The sequence below is a fragment of the Sinocyclocheilus rhinocerous genome, unplaced genomic scaffold (assembly GCF_001515625.1).
Source record: "Sinocyclocheilus rhinocerous isolate Xijiao unplaced genomic scaffold, SAMN03320098_v1.1 scaffold1234, whole genome shotgun sequence".
Classification (NCBI taxonomy): domain Eukaryota; kingdom Metazoa; phylum Chordata; class Actinopteri; order Cypriniformes; family Cyprinidae; genus Sinocyclocheilus; species Sinocyclocheilus rhinocerous.
The window spans coordinates 1,567,957-1,582,207 of NW_015656153.1; the positions used below are offsets into that span (position 1 = coordinate 1,567,957).

Sequence of the window (14,251 nt, forward strand, 5' to 3'; positions counted from 1 at the left end):
TACACACACACACACACACACACACACACACACACACACACAAAGCAAGTACTGAACAAATAGCATGTTCTTTGTTGTTTTTATCCTAAGCCCTTATTTATGTCAAGTGGCATGTGGTCTTATAATGATGATAATATAATATGTAAATATAGCCAATAGTTTTATTAATAATAATATTTATTATTATTATTATTATTATTATAGGCAATATTTAAACTTTTTATGAAACATATACTTACAAAGTTTTTGTTTACATAATATATGTGCGTATACTTTGTTTATTTATTATGTATATATAAATACAAACACATGCATGTATATATTTAAGAACACTAATTAATATATACATATTACAAAGATAAATATAAACTGTTAAACTGTACCTGTTCTCTCTCTTTCAGCTCAGTCAGCATGACAATAGAGTGGCACTTCCACTCCCATACCATGCGCCAGAAGTCCTGCACAGTGTGAGCTAAAGGTGCCTGAGTTGCTATAAAGTAATCCTTCTGCCTATAACCCTGCAAAGGTAAAGTTATGAGTACATTTCCCAATGCTGTTTAATTATATATATATATATATATACATTGCCCTCTTTTCATTGATAATATTACCCTGTTGAAGTCATCTAGTAATAAGACAGGATATTGATTACATAAAGAAAGAAAGAAAGAAAGAAAGAACTGAAATGATAAATCTGTATCTATAAATATATATCCCTCTTCTCACATGGGATGATCTGCAGTACTCTGTTCTTTCTCATGTTGGTGGGCAGATTTCCGGTTCTCATGTTCTCCTTCATTATGCGGACATTAGTCAATTTCTAAGGAGATTCCAAACAAAACAATGTGTTAAAAAGAACTATTTATTTTTGCCATTGTATGTTCATAGTAAATCATGAGATCATTCCATACTCTTGCTTAGCAAATCCTGTAATGTGTGTAATGTGGTTCTCACTCTGAATTCTTCCTCCAGACCCACTCGGTCCATTTGTGTGTGTGTGTTGTGGAGTTTGTGGAGGTGGCCTTCCAAAGAAGCGATGTCTAACTCTGTGTCACCATACAGGTAATGCTCTAAAAGTGCCTGGTAAATGAACGAATACTGCATCTGTGGGCAAGAGAGAGGAAATCAGTGGCCAGTCACTGCTGAAATGAGTTGAATACAGAAGAGGGACTGTGGAAAGTCCTTTACTTCCGTTTGAATGAGCTGACAGCGCTGCTTTCTTATTCTGGACACAAAGCCGAACACGTCCACCCTCACTTCAGCGTGCATCATATCCATCATCGTGTCAATCACAATGAACGTCCCAGTCCTGCCAACCCCAGCACTACACAGAAAGAAAATGAGTCGTGAGATGTGAAGTAGGGCATGAAATGAGGGATAATGAGATAATGTAGTAAAAACTGCTGGGTCTTTCCATTTGAATTACTATTTTGGGCTAGATAATTATCTCAGTTCAATTGAACTGAGGAGTTGGCCATTTCACTGCAATAAGGGACTTTTCACACTTTAACAAGTGGGAAAGTCTGTGGTTCTGGCTGAGGTGTTAACAATCCCACATGAGGGGGGCGTTTAACAGCTGAGCCTCAAGACATCTGCGTTGGTGGTTGTTTCTGCATACTTTGCATTCCAGACTGTTTGTTATAGCTGAAATGTTCACGGTTTCAACTGTTTCGCCCAATAAATAGCACTTAACTCATTAGCATGCACGAGTGCATCCCTAGAGATCTAATAGACTGTAGTATGTAACACATTTCTATTATATACTGTACATTCATTTTCATAGGGGCCATTCACACAGAACATGTTTTTGCTTTGAAACAAGTGAGACGCAGGCAGTGGAATAGGGAAAACAAAAGGTCTCAAGGCGCCTTTTTTTTTTTTTAAGTTGTGCTGCATTTTTAGAAAACTTTAATTTACATTTAGTCATTTAGCAGACGCTTTTATCCAAAGCGACTTACAAATGAGGACAATGGAAGCAATCAAAATCAACAAAAGAGCAATGATATGCAAGTGCTATAACAAGTCTCAGTAAGCCTAATGCAGTACATGTAGCAAGGTTTTTTTATAATAAAAAGAAAACAGAAAAAGAATATAGCAAGCTAGTGTTAGAGGCCTTTTTTTGCTTTTGTTAATTGTATAATAAATAAAAAGAAAACAAATAGATAGAATGCAAAAAGATTCGAAAAAAAAAGATTAGAGAAGCTAGTGTTCGTTTTTTTGTTTGTTTTTAAAGAAAACTTAAATTACTTAAAGTGCAAGTCTAAAAGGGGCAAGTTTTTTTTTTTTACGAATAGATTTAGAATAGAGAGTGCTAGAGTTAGAGGGTTAAATAAAGATGGAAGAGATGTGTTTTTAGCCGATTCTTGAAGATGCTCGGATTGAGTCATGCGCGGGATGTTGCAAAAGACACAAAATAATTAAACGCGTCCATCTAACGTATTTACAGTATATAGAAAAACAATGGAAAAGTAGCACTGTGGAATGGAAATACGCATTCTCTGTGAATGACCCCTTAGTCTGTAGGTGAATATATTTTAAGAATAGCCCGCAGTCTTACCTACAGTGCACTATAATTGGTCCAGCATGGGCAGGGTTGACAGTCTTGACTTTCTTGAGGAACTTAAGCATGCCAATAGGGGAAAGGGGTACACCAAAATCAGGCCAGCTGGTGAAATGCAGCTGAGTGACCAACCTTGGAGGTCTGCAGACATCAGCAGCATGCTGCAAAATCACACCAGCTTGCATAAGTACAAAAAAAAACTTATAAATTTAAATTATACGAGCAAATACTGCCTGGCTGATTCCACAAGGGTGTAAAAAATTCTTGGTTACTAAATTACAGGCCTGTCAAGAGAATTAGTGTATTAGTATGTCAGTATATTATGCAGAACATTTGATTACTGATGATGTAATGTTTCTAAGGGAAATGACCACTCACATGCTGCACACAGAACTTCCTGATTGTGTAGTCCACCAACACTGTGACATCTTCCATTGCCACCCTCACACAGCCATAGATCCAGCAGCCCTGCTCAGGCCAGTACTGATAGCACTTTTCCTGCATTTCACACACAGACATCACACATATTTAACCAAATACTTGATTACTGCAATTTATTAGTAGTGTTTTGAATTTCTTTTTTTTATAACTTTCTGCAACTATTTACATGTTAAACTCTTACAAACTTGTGATGTCTCCTCTTACCTCTTTTCTCTCTCTTGTGTTGGTCAACATGACTATAGTGGCAGATTTCTGCTCCCAAACCATCCTCCAGAAATCTCGCACTGTCTCTGGTTTTGGGCCTGAAAATAAGACAAAAATATTGAAAATCAAACCATAGATGAATTAAAGGTCATTTGAGGTTAGAATGTTTACTTTTGATTGATTAAATTACCTTCGTAATGTTTATTACAAATGGGAAGAGGGAAAATATTTGCGCATACCTTGAGCCGCAATAAATTTGTTTTTTTCTCTGTAGCCCTATAGGAAAGATCAATGAATCAATCCTGAGACTCAGAAAAGTACATTCATGTGCAATGTCAAGATATAAGGCATTATAGGCATTATACAATGTGTTATTTATAAGGTATTAAAGTCTTATAACAATATACATACTGTATTAGATCACAGGAATTAAAGGGATAGTTCACCCAAAAATGAAAATGTTGTCATTAATTACTCACCCTCATGTCATTCCAAACCATGACCTTCGTTCATCTTCAGAACACAAATTAAGATATTTTTGATGAAATCCGAGAGCTTTCTGACCCTGCATAGACAGCAATGTAATTACCACATTCAAGGCCCAGAAAGGTAGCAAGGACATCATTAAAATAGTCCATGTGACATCAGTGGTTCAATCGTAATTTTATGAAGCTACGAGAATACTTTTTGTGTGCAAAGAAAACAAAAATTTAAAGAATAGTCACATTGACTATTTTAACAATGTCCTTACTATGTTTCTAGGCCTTGAAATGTGGCAGTTGCATTGCTGTCTATGCAGCGTCAGAAAGCTCTCGGATGTCATCAAAAATATCTTCATTTGTGTTCTGAAGATGAACGAATGTCTTACGGGTTTGGAACGATATGAGGTTGAGTAATTAATGACAGAATTTCCATTTTTGTGTAAACTATCCCTTTAATTCCTACTATTTTTTTTTTCAAAAGCATGGAGAAAGTACTCACATCTATATAAGAGGCATTCATGTAATCAGAGCCCATATATCCATCTATGTGTGAAAGTAGCACTCTTGAGTGGTCATCTGAGAATGAAATGATGTGTTTTATTAAACTCTAAGGACCAACTTCCTCCATTCAAATCCTAACAATCACGATTACAAAATTATACTAAACCTAAATGACACAAAACAAGCTCTTCCACAGTGTTTGGAAAGTTTGCAAGTGTGAGGAACACATACAGGGCAGAATATTGGGATATCTGTTCTTTTCTCTGTTCTCCTCTCTGCTCGCCTCTTCAAAGGTACCACAGCCAAAACCGCAAGGCAAAGACTTTAAAAGAGAAGCAGCAGAAGAAAGAAACATTATGTGAGTATAAGAAAACAAAATGAGTTAGTGTGCATGTGGAGAATGATAAAGTTTGTGTGTGTCTAAGCTCTTACATTAAATTCCTCTCTGAACAGTTTGCCATCATCTGCCATGCGTAGGCGAAACTCTTCCTCCAGGGCGTCCAGAGGGATGGGGAAATAACGCTTTGATGGAGAGGGTGATCTGGGGAGGAGCACCACCGTTTGTTCTGACAGAGAGAGAAGAAGAAAGACATACAGGCTGAAAGAGAGACATTCTTCTCCTGGTTCTGTTTTATATCTCTCAAGCAGATGCCAAGTTCTAAAAGCTTTGTTCTGAAAATATAGGCTTGATACAAATAGACAAAATGGCAGCAAAAAATCTGACAAATCAAAACTTACCTTGATCTTCCAAAAAGCCATTTGGCAACTTTTTGTCAACCGAGGCGACAAGATCCTTCCTTTGCTCTCTAAACCTGAGAGATTGTGAAGTAAGACATTTATAGAGAGATAAAACAAAACAAAAAGTAAAAAATGACAAAGTTCACAATACACACCAAAATCTAAAGTTCTTTCTCATGGGAGATTGTTTAGTTGTCTGATTCCTCAGAGCAGCTGAGAGAGAATGACTCGCTGACACACCATCACAACTGCTTTCACATTTCACTACACATGCAGCTGCTGCTGGAGCAGCTCGGCAGGGTCATAAACAGGCACACGCACCACACACACACACACATACTCTTAAAGGTGAAGTGTGCTATTTTATTGTGTTAAAATTATTTATTCTCTCTCTGCTGAAAAGGCAGCAACAACTGTAACTAAGCCTTTTGTAGGCTGATTCCCTGAAAAAGTATCAACACTGTGCCTCTATGGCTCTATCTTTCAAAGCATGGCTCTGTTTGTTTAATCGCAACCAATGGTGTGCGTTTGGAGTGAAGCTATCTGTTGGACTGACCAATGGCGGACAGGGGGAGTGTCAGGAAACCTATTTGAAAACCTGTGGCCGGTTACATCAAAATGTATATTGGTCTAATTTGAATCCAAAAAATGACACCTCATTACACCTTGGTAACTGCTAGTTGGTCAGACTAGTTCTTAAAGGGATAGTTCACCCAAAAATGAAAATGTGATGTTTATCTGCTTACCCCCAGGGCATCCAAAATGTAGGTGACTTTGTTTCTTCAGTAGAACACATATGATTTTTAACTTTAACCGTTGCAGTCTATCAGTCGTATACAATGTAAACAATGAGTGACGTATACGCGCGAGAGATCATTTCTGGCGCTTGCGTAAACTATGCCAGAGCGCGTACACACCTCACACACCGGATGCCGTGCGCGCGCCCAAAGACAGTTGGACATAGTGGTGTATTAGAGGTAAAAAATTATATAAATACTGTTTGGTTTCTGGCACAAACCGATCGTTTCGTGTCTTAGGACATCAATGTGTCGTCACGAGCCGCAGGGTTTAATTTGGATTTGTCTGTGCATGTTTTTTTTACTCTCATAGATTTTGTTACCATTGCCATGCATTATACGACTGATAGACTGCAACGGTTAAAGTTAAAAATCATCATATGTGTTCTACTGAAGAAACAAAGTCACCTACATCTTGGATGCCCTGGGGGTAAGCAGATAAACATCACATTTTCATTTTTGGGTGAACTATCCCTTTAAGTCACAGTTTCAACATAGAGATTATGCAGCTAGCCCCTGCAATTATTTTTGCAGTTATATCTGGAGGCCCAGAAATTACACACTTCATCTTTAACAAACAATGTAATATAATATAATGTATTATAAATGACATGCTTGAGTATTTCATATCTAGGAAATGGTACAAGATAAAGACTAACATGTACTGTACATTTATGTTCTTGACAAAAAAGAATGTAACCAAATATTCAAGATTGAGGTATTAAATTATTTGCACTATATTTGCTAATCATTTTGTAATGTTGAATACAAGTAATGTTAGAAAGATGAGAACACTTTACAGGAAGAGTAGGCTACTGTTCAAAACTGTGGGGCTGGTAATATTTTTTTGGTTTGTTTTTGAAAAAAGTCCTTTATGCTCACAAAGGCTGCATTTGTTTAATCAAAAATACAGGAAAAGCAGTAATATTGTGAAATATTATTACAGTTTAAAATATTTGTTTTTGAATTTATTATATTTTAAAATGTAATTCATTCCTGTAATAGCAAAGCTGAGTTTTCATCTATTACTCCAGACTTCAGTGTCAAATGATCTTTTAGAAAGCAATATAATATGCTGATTTAGTGCTTAAGAGAAACATTTCTTATTGGTGTTCTGCTTAATATTCTTGTGGTCTATATTACAGGATAGGTTTGAAACTAAGGTCATTTGCACTTCACTTACAACTATAGAAGAACACTAGAGGGGAACGAGTGTTAGTTCTTCAGGTAGGAACAGTGAGGGGTGAGAATTTTTGTAGGTACTACAGACATGTGGAGGAGCCCTAGAGAAAGTGAATCTATTTGAGGTATGATTATCATTTCATTTGAAACTGCTGAGTTGATGTTATGATAATAATGGAAGCTTTGGATAAAGAAATTTCTGGCCTGGACAAATGAGCGATTTTCATGTAGCGAGAACAGGAAGTTTGATGCCTATCAATAGATATTTGTACAGGCATAGTTGGCCTGAGAGGTTTAATAAAGGAATGAAATTACAGCAGTTGGCAACACTGTAGGCCAGACTTATAAATGCCTAGAGCTGAGTACAGTGGGGGTCAAAAGAAGGGCTGTTCACTCATATATATTTCATTGTATCTCTGCATATAGTGTATAATGTGTTATTTAGGATAGAATGTTTTTGGGGTATGTGTGTTATCTTACCTCAGAATGTAGGCGATGAGGAGAAGAAAGATGACAAGCAGGAGAGAGGTGACGAGGCCTGAGGCTAAGACATGTGAGCCCTGAGGCGCTGGAGACTCTGAACAAAGAGAAAGACAATGGAAGTGAGTGAAGTAAGATTCTCCACAGGCTTTTCAGCAGGCCCAGATGGAATATGCAGGCTTTATTCAAGAATGAAAATGCATGGAATTCTGCGGAATGGATTTAAACTGGATAAAATTGGATATGAAAGCTTTTTCATATTTTAAAATGTGAAACGTTCCAATTCCAGACTTTTCAATCCTATGGAAATTCAAGTTCTGGGTACAGATTACGTGTCGACATGTTTCTAAATCATTTTAAGTGGAAAAACAGATATCTGAATATGATATACCTGTGGTCAGGTTTCCATGAGAGGAACTGTTTGAAATGAGAGCTGCTGAAACTAGAAACAGGACCATCATGGCTGCACATAAGAAGAGAAAACAACAAACAACTATTTGAGTGTCCTGGTAATAGATTAAATAACTGATAACTAACTTTATTTGAAAATCTGCATTTTCCTTATGATTAAAGGGATAGTTCACCCAAAATGGAAATTTTGTCATTAATTACTCACCCTCATGTCATTCCAAACCCGTTCAGTTACTTCAGTTACATTGCTGAATATGCAAGGCCAGAAAGCTCTCGGATTTCATCAAAAATATCTTAATTTGTGTTCCGAAGAAGAACAAAGGTTTGGAACGACATGAGTGTGAGTAAATAAAGACAGAATTTTCATTTTTGGGTGAACTATCCCTTTAAGAATTTATAATTCAGTACTATTCGGAACAAATTACTTTTTCTGACAAAATTCTGCAGAACTAAGATACACTCAGATGTGCAAAGGCTTCACAAGAGATTCAATTAACCTATATTAAATCCATCAATCTTTTTCTCATGCCATTCAGTAAGAATCTTCCCCCTACATGAGCAAATCTAAAATTAATTTCAATTAATGGCCCAGAGAGTTGTGGCCTCTGGAGATACGGTACCATCTACCGCACACAACCAGCAGCAACTGAGAAAAGTAGGACAAGACTTTCTACTCCGGATATCATCGCACTTTTACATCTAAATGGTATTGTGTGTAAATTCAGCCCAACAATGATCATTTCTATGTGATGTTCAGTATATAATAAACTTAATATTAAATACAGTGGGGTACAAAAGACATAATGTGATTTGAAAACGTAAAAATGTAAAAGAAAATAATATTGTTGAAAGAATAAGAATTATTTCAGGTTCTACTTTATTTTTAGGACAATAATCAAATTTGTGACATTGATCATGTGAAATTTGTATAAAGGGTCAGCTGTTCAAGTGTATTTTCACTTTTGGTCTCAAACATTTAGACCCCACTTTATTTTTAAATGCCTTCCCAAATGACTAAGACATTTTTAAAATGCCTTAAATTAATAATTGAAATATGCAATTAGAAATGAATGTGGCTTGGTTTATAAGTGAGTGGTAATAAGACAACTGCATATGTAGATGTCTAGCAAATCACTCAACACAGAAAATCTGTCACATAACCGATATATGATTGATCCTCTGTAACTTTTTCAATGCCACCGAAGAGAGATTTCACATATTAATCCTTTCAAAAGCTGGAACAGAAAATCTAGCTGCCTCCAAACGTTTATGAACTCTGTCTATAGAGATTAGAAAAGAAAACATGAAGGATTAATGCAGCCTTACACACAAGCATACTCACAAATGTGAAATATGTCTCACTCCGAGGCAACTTCTCAGTCCATAGCTTTCAAGAGAGGAGACATTAATTATTATGATACTTTTTCAGAAGGTCTCCAGGAGTCATGATATCTGTGAAGGCACTTCTGTCTTTCAATAATATATGAGTGCAGGTTTTTTCATTGTCCTCTCCGGGTGGGCTATCCTTAGATAGCCACTGCCTGCAAAGAACAAGGAGTAAGGATACATTAGGAGAGGGAATTGTCTTTTTTTTTTTTTAAACCTCATAAAATGTGTAGGACAGGCAGTGGCAGAGGGGGTTGTGGAAAGAGAGAGAAGCAAAAAGATCCACTTTAAATCTCTCCTTTAGAATTGTGCCAGTTGATTTGTCACCCAAAAATCAAATAATAAGCATTTCATATCATACCACAGTAAACTAATTAATATTTTAATATTTTGTATCTGTATTTTTTTTTTACACTTGTTTATTTTTATTTTTTTTGATAAATCTGAGATTAAGAAATAAAGCATTTTAAAAGAATGCAAAAGCTCTGACCATTATGGGCAAGGAGGAGAAGCGTCCCACCCATAAAAATTTTAGCAACAACCCTGGTCATATTATACTGTGTAAAACTGGGTCAGTCACTTCTGGTCATCTCAGGGCCCTGACCGGATCATATGAATGCAAATCAAATCAAGAACATTGTCAATTAAAACCAAGTGACGGTTACTCAGGCTCTAACAGCACTGAAAGCCAACATTATTTTTTACATGTACCATTATTGTGAATAATGACAGTGTCTAGCCATAATGCGTATACATTAAATAAAGATTAATTTAGTATATCTGGTTCAATCTTATCCATTAAGTCGACTTTTACTCATTTCTAGATGGCCATAAATTTTCATTTAGCTAAATAGAATATGTGCATATCATGAAACCTTTATTTGAGACATGCAACCATTCTTTATTTTTTCATGGTCTTCCTATGAGCTGACTGTGGATTGGCACTGTTCAGTCAACACAGAGGCTTCCATAACTGGCAGTCTGGAAGTGGTTGTTAATGTATGAGTCAATGGCCTTCATGACAAATTTTCATGAAAAAATCATGCAGACAACACCAAATGAAACAGTCCCCCGAAAGATGAAACAACATACCGACACACTACAAGGAACAAGCAGCATCTCAAGCAGTAAAACCTGAGCTGACTGTCAATACATGCTGTGACCTTGAGAAATGCATGTTGCTGCGCTCTGCAAATCTTTCATATGGAAATTGAATGCATATTGTTGGTGCTTAATAGTTTGCATAAAGAACAATGTGAGAGAGCACCACTAATGAATTAAGACAGGAGGAAGTGCCTGTAACCTTTATATAATCCAGCCTCTGCTTTTCTTTGTTAGCATTATGTATGTATGTATGTATGCATGTATTTTACATAAATCTCAGACACACATTTTCCCACTCATTCGCAGAGGAAAACAAAACACACTTTTCTGTCTCTAAGAGATGCAATAAGAGATGCAATAAGCTCCCCATCAACCACTAACTAGAACCTTTGAGTACAAAACAGGAAAAGATTTTAGCTTTCAAATCCAATAGACTTCCTGTGTTAATGGGGGGCTTTAGATCTATAGCCAGGATGTTGCCTCCCATTACTCCCTTTTACTGATTGTTGCTTATAGTTCATTAAGGCTTTTTGCTTTTCAAGACAATCCAAAATAACATCCTATTCGAATAGTGTTACAATTTTCCAAAACTACAGCCAGAATCTCTCAGTGTATAATTTTTGTGTCACTAGCGCATTCAGAGCACATTCTGGAAATCAAAGTGGTCGTTTTCATTCATGATATTAATTAATTAAACTCTCTGAGCAAAAATTTGTGTAGTGTAGACATTAGTGTAGGTCCAAGTAACCATGTAGTCTCTTCAAACACAGGAAACAGATTGGATGGAGGTGTTGGAGAGATGCTGACCAGCACACAGAAGGCTGACTCTGCACTATAACTGACCTCTATGCAAGAACGTGACTACCAGCGTTTATTTTCAAGATGCATTTAATGCAGAACAAATGCAAATGCTGATGCATAGTAAAAAGCCTCTTCCATAAGCTATGAGAGCTTCTACTTCTGTTCATTTTTTTTATGTGCATTACCAGTCTATGACTTATAGTCTATAAATTATCTATCTAAAATTCACTTAACCTTCACAAATGTGGTTTGCCACATCAGTAATGGATAACTCCTAAACCGATATAGACCGAAAATCCATAATCTTGGCTGAATCTCTAGAAGCAAAATGATTTGTAACAACTTCACATTACTCACATAAAATCGAATGTCCTATAATAAGATTAAATCGATGAGAGACCTGAAACAAAATAATCACTTTAATGGAAAAGGTCAGAGGCATTTGTTTCTTGTGAAATATCTGCTACCTGAGTTCACATTATGGAACAAGAACAGATAATGAATCAGATTCCAGTAAGTAATTTACAGTAAATCTGCCATTTCATTTATACTGACCTCTTGGCCTTGTCAGCTACGAGGGTCTTAAAACCGAAGTGTTTACCAACATCTTAAGCTTTCAGATTAGAGTGCTGTGCACAAGTAATTATGAAATTAATCTCCATTTAAGCGCATGTCGCTTTAATTCTGCCGGCTGTGCTCTCTCTCTCTACCAGAAACAAGGTCACATCACAGCATTGTTATACATATTACATAAACTTCAGGAAAATGCATCTATGAGATATGCTAATATTATTAAAATCCATTTTCCTAAACATTTATTCATCGCAATAATAGGATTCAAATACACAGTATGCTTTCTATGGAATGCTTTTGAGACTTAAAACAGCTTTGCTTTAATCTCTGAGAGATAAAAAGGCTAAAAGCTGGAAAATATTCAAATGCAAGAGAGGGATGGAAAGATTTGTGACTTAAGATGTTTGCAAAAATGGTCATCAATGAATAATCCGGACTTTGGAAAACTATTATTCTAGTGGATGTGCGGTTTAATATAGCCTGCAGATCACAGTCATTCTCAGCTGGTGGGTAGTGACCCGAAAATGGATTGCAGGTCTATTTTGATAGGGTCTTGAGTGCAAAATGAACGAGGAATGTTGTTTAAATCAAAGGCTATTGTGTTAAAACTATTGCAATTTTTGAAATGCTGAGAAAACTATATAAACTTTTTTTTCTATTTGTTTTTTGTTAAGTTTGTGATGTTTGTAGTAGTATTAATACATTTTAATGTTTGATTATGAAGATATTTTTGTTTGCTTTAGTATGGGTAATGCAGTGGGTCACCACATGATAATAGTAAATCTGGGTCCTGGAGCAAAAGTACAGTATAAAAGACAAAGAGTACATTATAAAAAGTCTAGTTGTGTACTATTTCTACTTGACCTTATCCTTAATAATAGTATCTTAATGGAATCTGGTTGATTCTGTTATATTAAATAATATTTTTGACTTGAATACAATCTGTTCATTTACATGTTTTCACATCTAAACATCTTTTACAGTGGCTCTAAAGTATTTGTGGCAAGAATGGAAATGAGTATACCAATGGCATCACCCTCTGCCTCACCCTCAGGGCAAAATCTATCGGCCTCTTTTTCCAAACGTCACATCCACACAAACAGACTCATGAGAATTGCCTTATGCAACTTTTTATGTTCCATTAATATATGCATAAAGCAATAACTCAAGTGACGAAAAGGTCAGTCAACTCTTTTCATCTATATGTCATTAGTGTAAACACAGGATGTTGATCCAATAATGCAATAACAATATTCTCCCTCCCTGTTTAACCCTTAAAAGTGCAGGAAGATAAAATAATTACATTTAAAATTAAACATAGAATTAGTTTTCTGATATGTCCTGCATAATAGGACTCAAATCTTTTATGTTGTCCTTCGAAATATTGTTTTTATTTGCAATTTTATAATATGAAAATAACATGTAAAGATATCAACATTTTGCCATGTTACTTTCAGATCAATATTGTAAATTTAGTCACGTGGCCCGAGAATTTGCAGAAACCTCCTTTCAACATTTGAATGCAATTCTTTACGTATCCCCTAGTATACAGAAACCATTTAAGGGTTAATATCTGTGTACGAGCTACAACATTTTTGAGCACCTTAGGCGTGTGCAACATTTTTGGGCAACATAGGTGCAGTACGAGACAGCTGAAAAATATTGCTGCACGCAAAATGCTGTCTAGACAGGCAGCTCAATAGATTTTGAAACACAACCCACTGACTCCCTTATAAACAAATCTTGCAATTATTAAACTAAAGTAAATGCAAGCAGAGTAAACACTGAGACAAAACCGTAAACAGGTTAACGAAATCTCGTGTTTACTCGAGTAAATTTGAGTAAACGACAAAATGGGCGATGCTGAGAGAATGAATTATTTCGAACTCATCATCACGAACGTGACTGAGACCGTCGTAAAACATATTTCCTTTTACCGGAGAAAAACTACGCAAATGATAAATGGACTCTATTTTGCAAAGTAATAATTGCAGTATTACCAGTGTGATGTCCCGGTCCATGTAAAGTGTCGGTAAAATCCAGTGTTCAGTGCTGATGGTTGTTGAGGATGCTGTGCAGAGTGTCTGTGGTACGCCCTCCTCTCTAGTCCACGAGCGCCGGTGCCTGCCGTGTGATGATGATGATGATGATGCGCCGTCGGTGCGTCACTCTCATTTGTGGTGGAAAACATTTTCCCCAGTCAGTCATCACATCTACATGTACTCTGGATATGGGGAATTGCAAATAATGTTATTATTTTAGATGCTGGCCAGACAGCGAAAGTTTTGGTTAAAAAAAACTATAAATAATTGGGGGGAAAAGGCATGAATGCATTTTAGATTTGTAAAAATATTATTTTTGAACTGTAAAATTTCAGTCATGTACAAATTAGAAAATATCTCTGAAGAAAGTCTATAGATTTATAATTTCTACGTTGTCTGCAGTTGGACATAGGCTACCTCTAGTGTCCAGTTTCAGAACTGCAGCGCCATACATAGCAGTTTCAGGCCAGCAATCTCAGACCTGAAGTTAAAGTTCGTACTACTGCAGAACCATAGAGCCATACATGACCGTTTCAAGCCAGCAATCTC

General features: G+C 36.2%; 1 pseudogene; it reads right to left on the reverse strand.

Annotated features, from left to right (window-relative positions):
* Positions 1–13,774, reverse strand: part of LOC107719477 (receptor-type tyrosine-protein phosphatase epsilon-like) — a 16,049-nt pseudogene extending 2,275 nt beyond the window's left edge.
* Between the last annotated feature and the right edge of the window lie 477 nt (positions 13,775–14,251).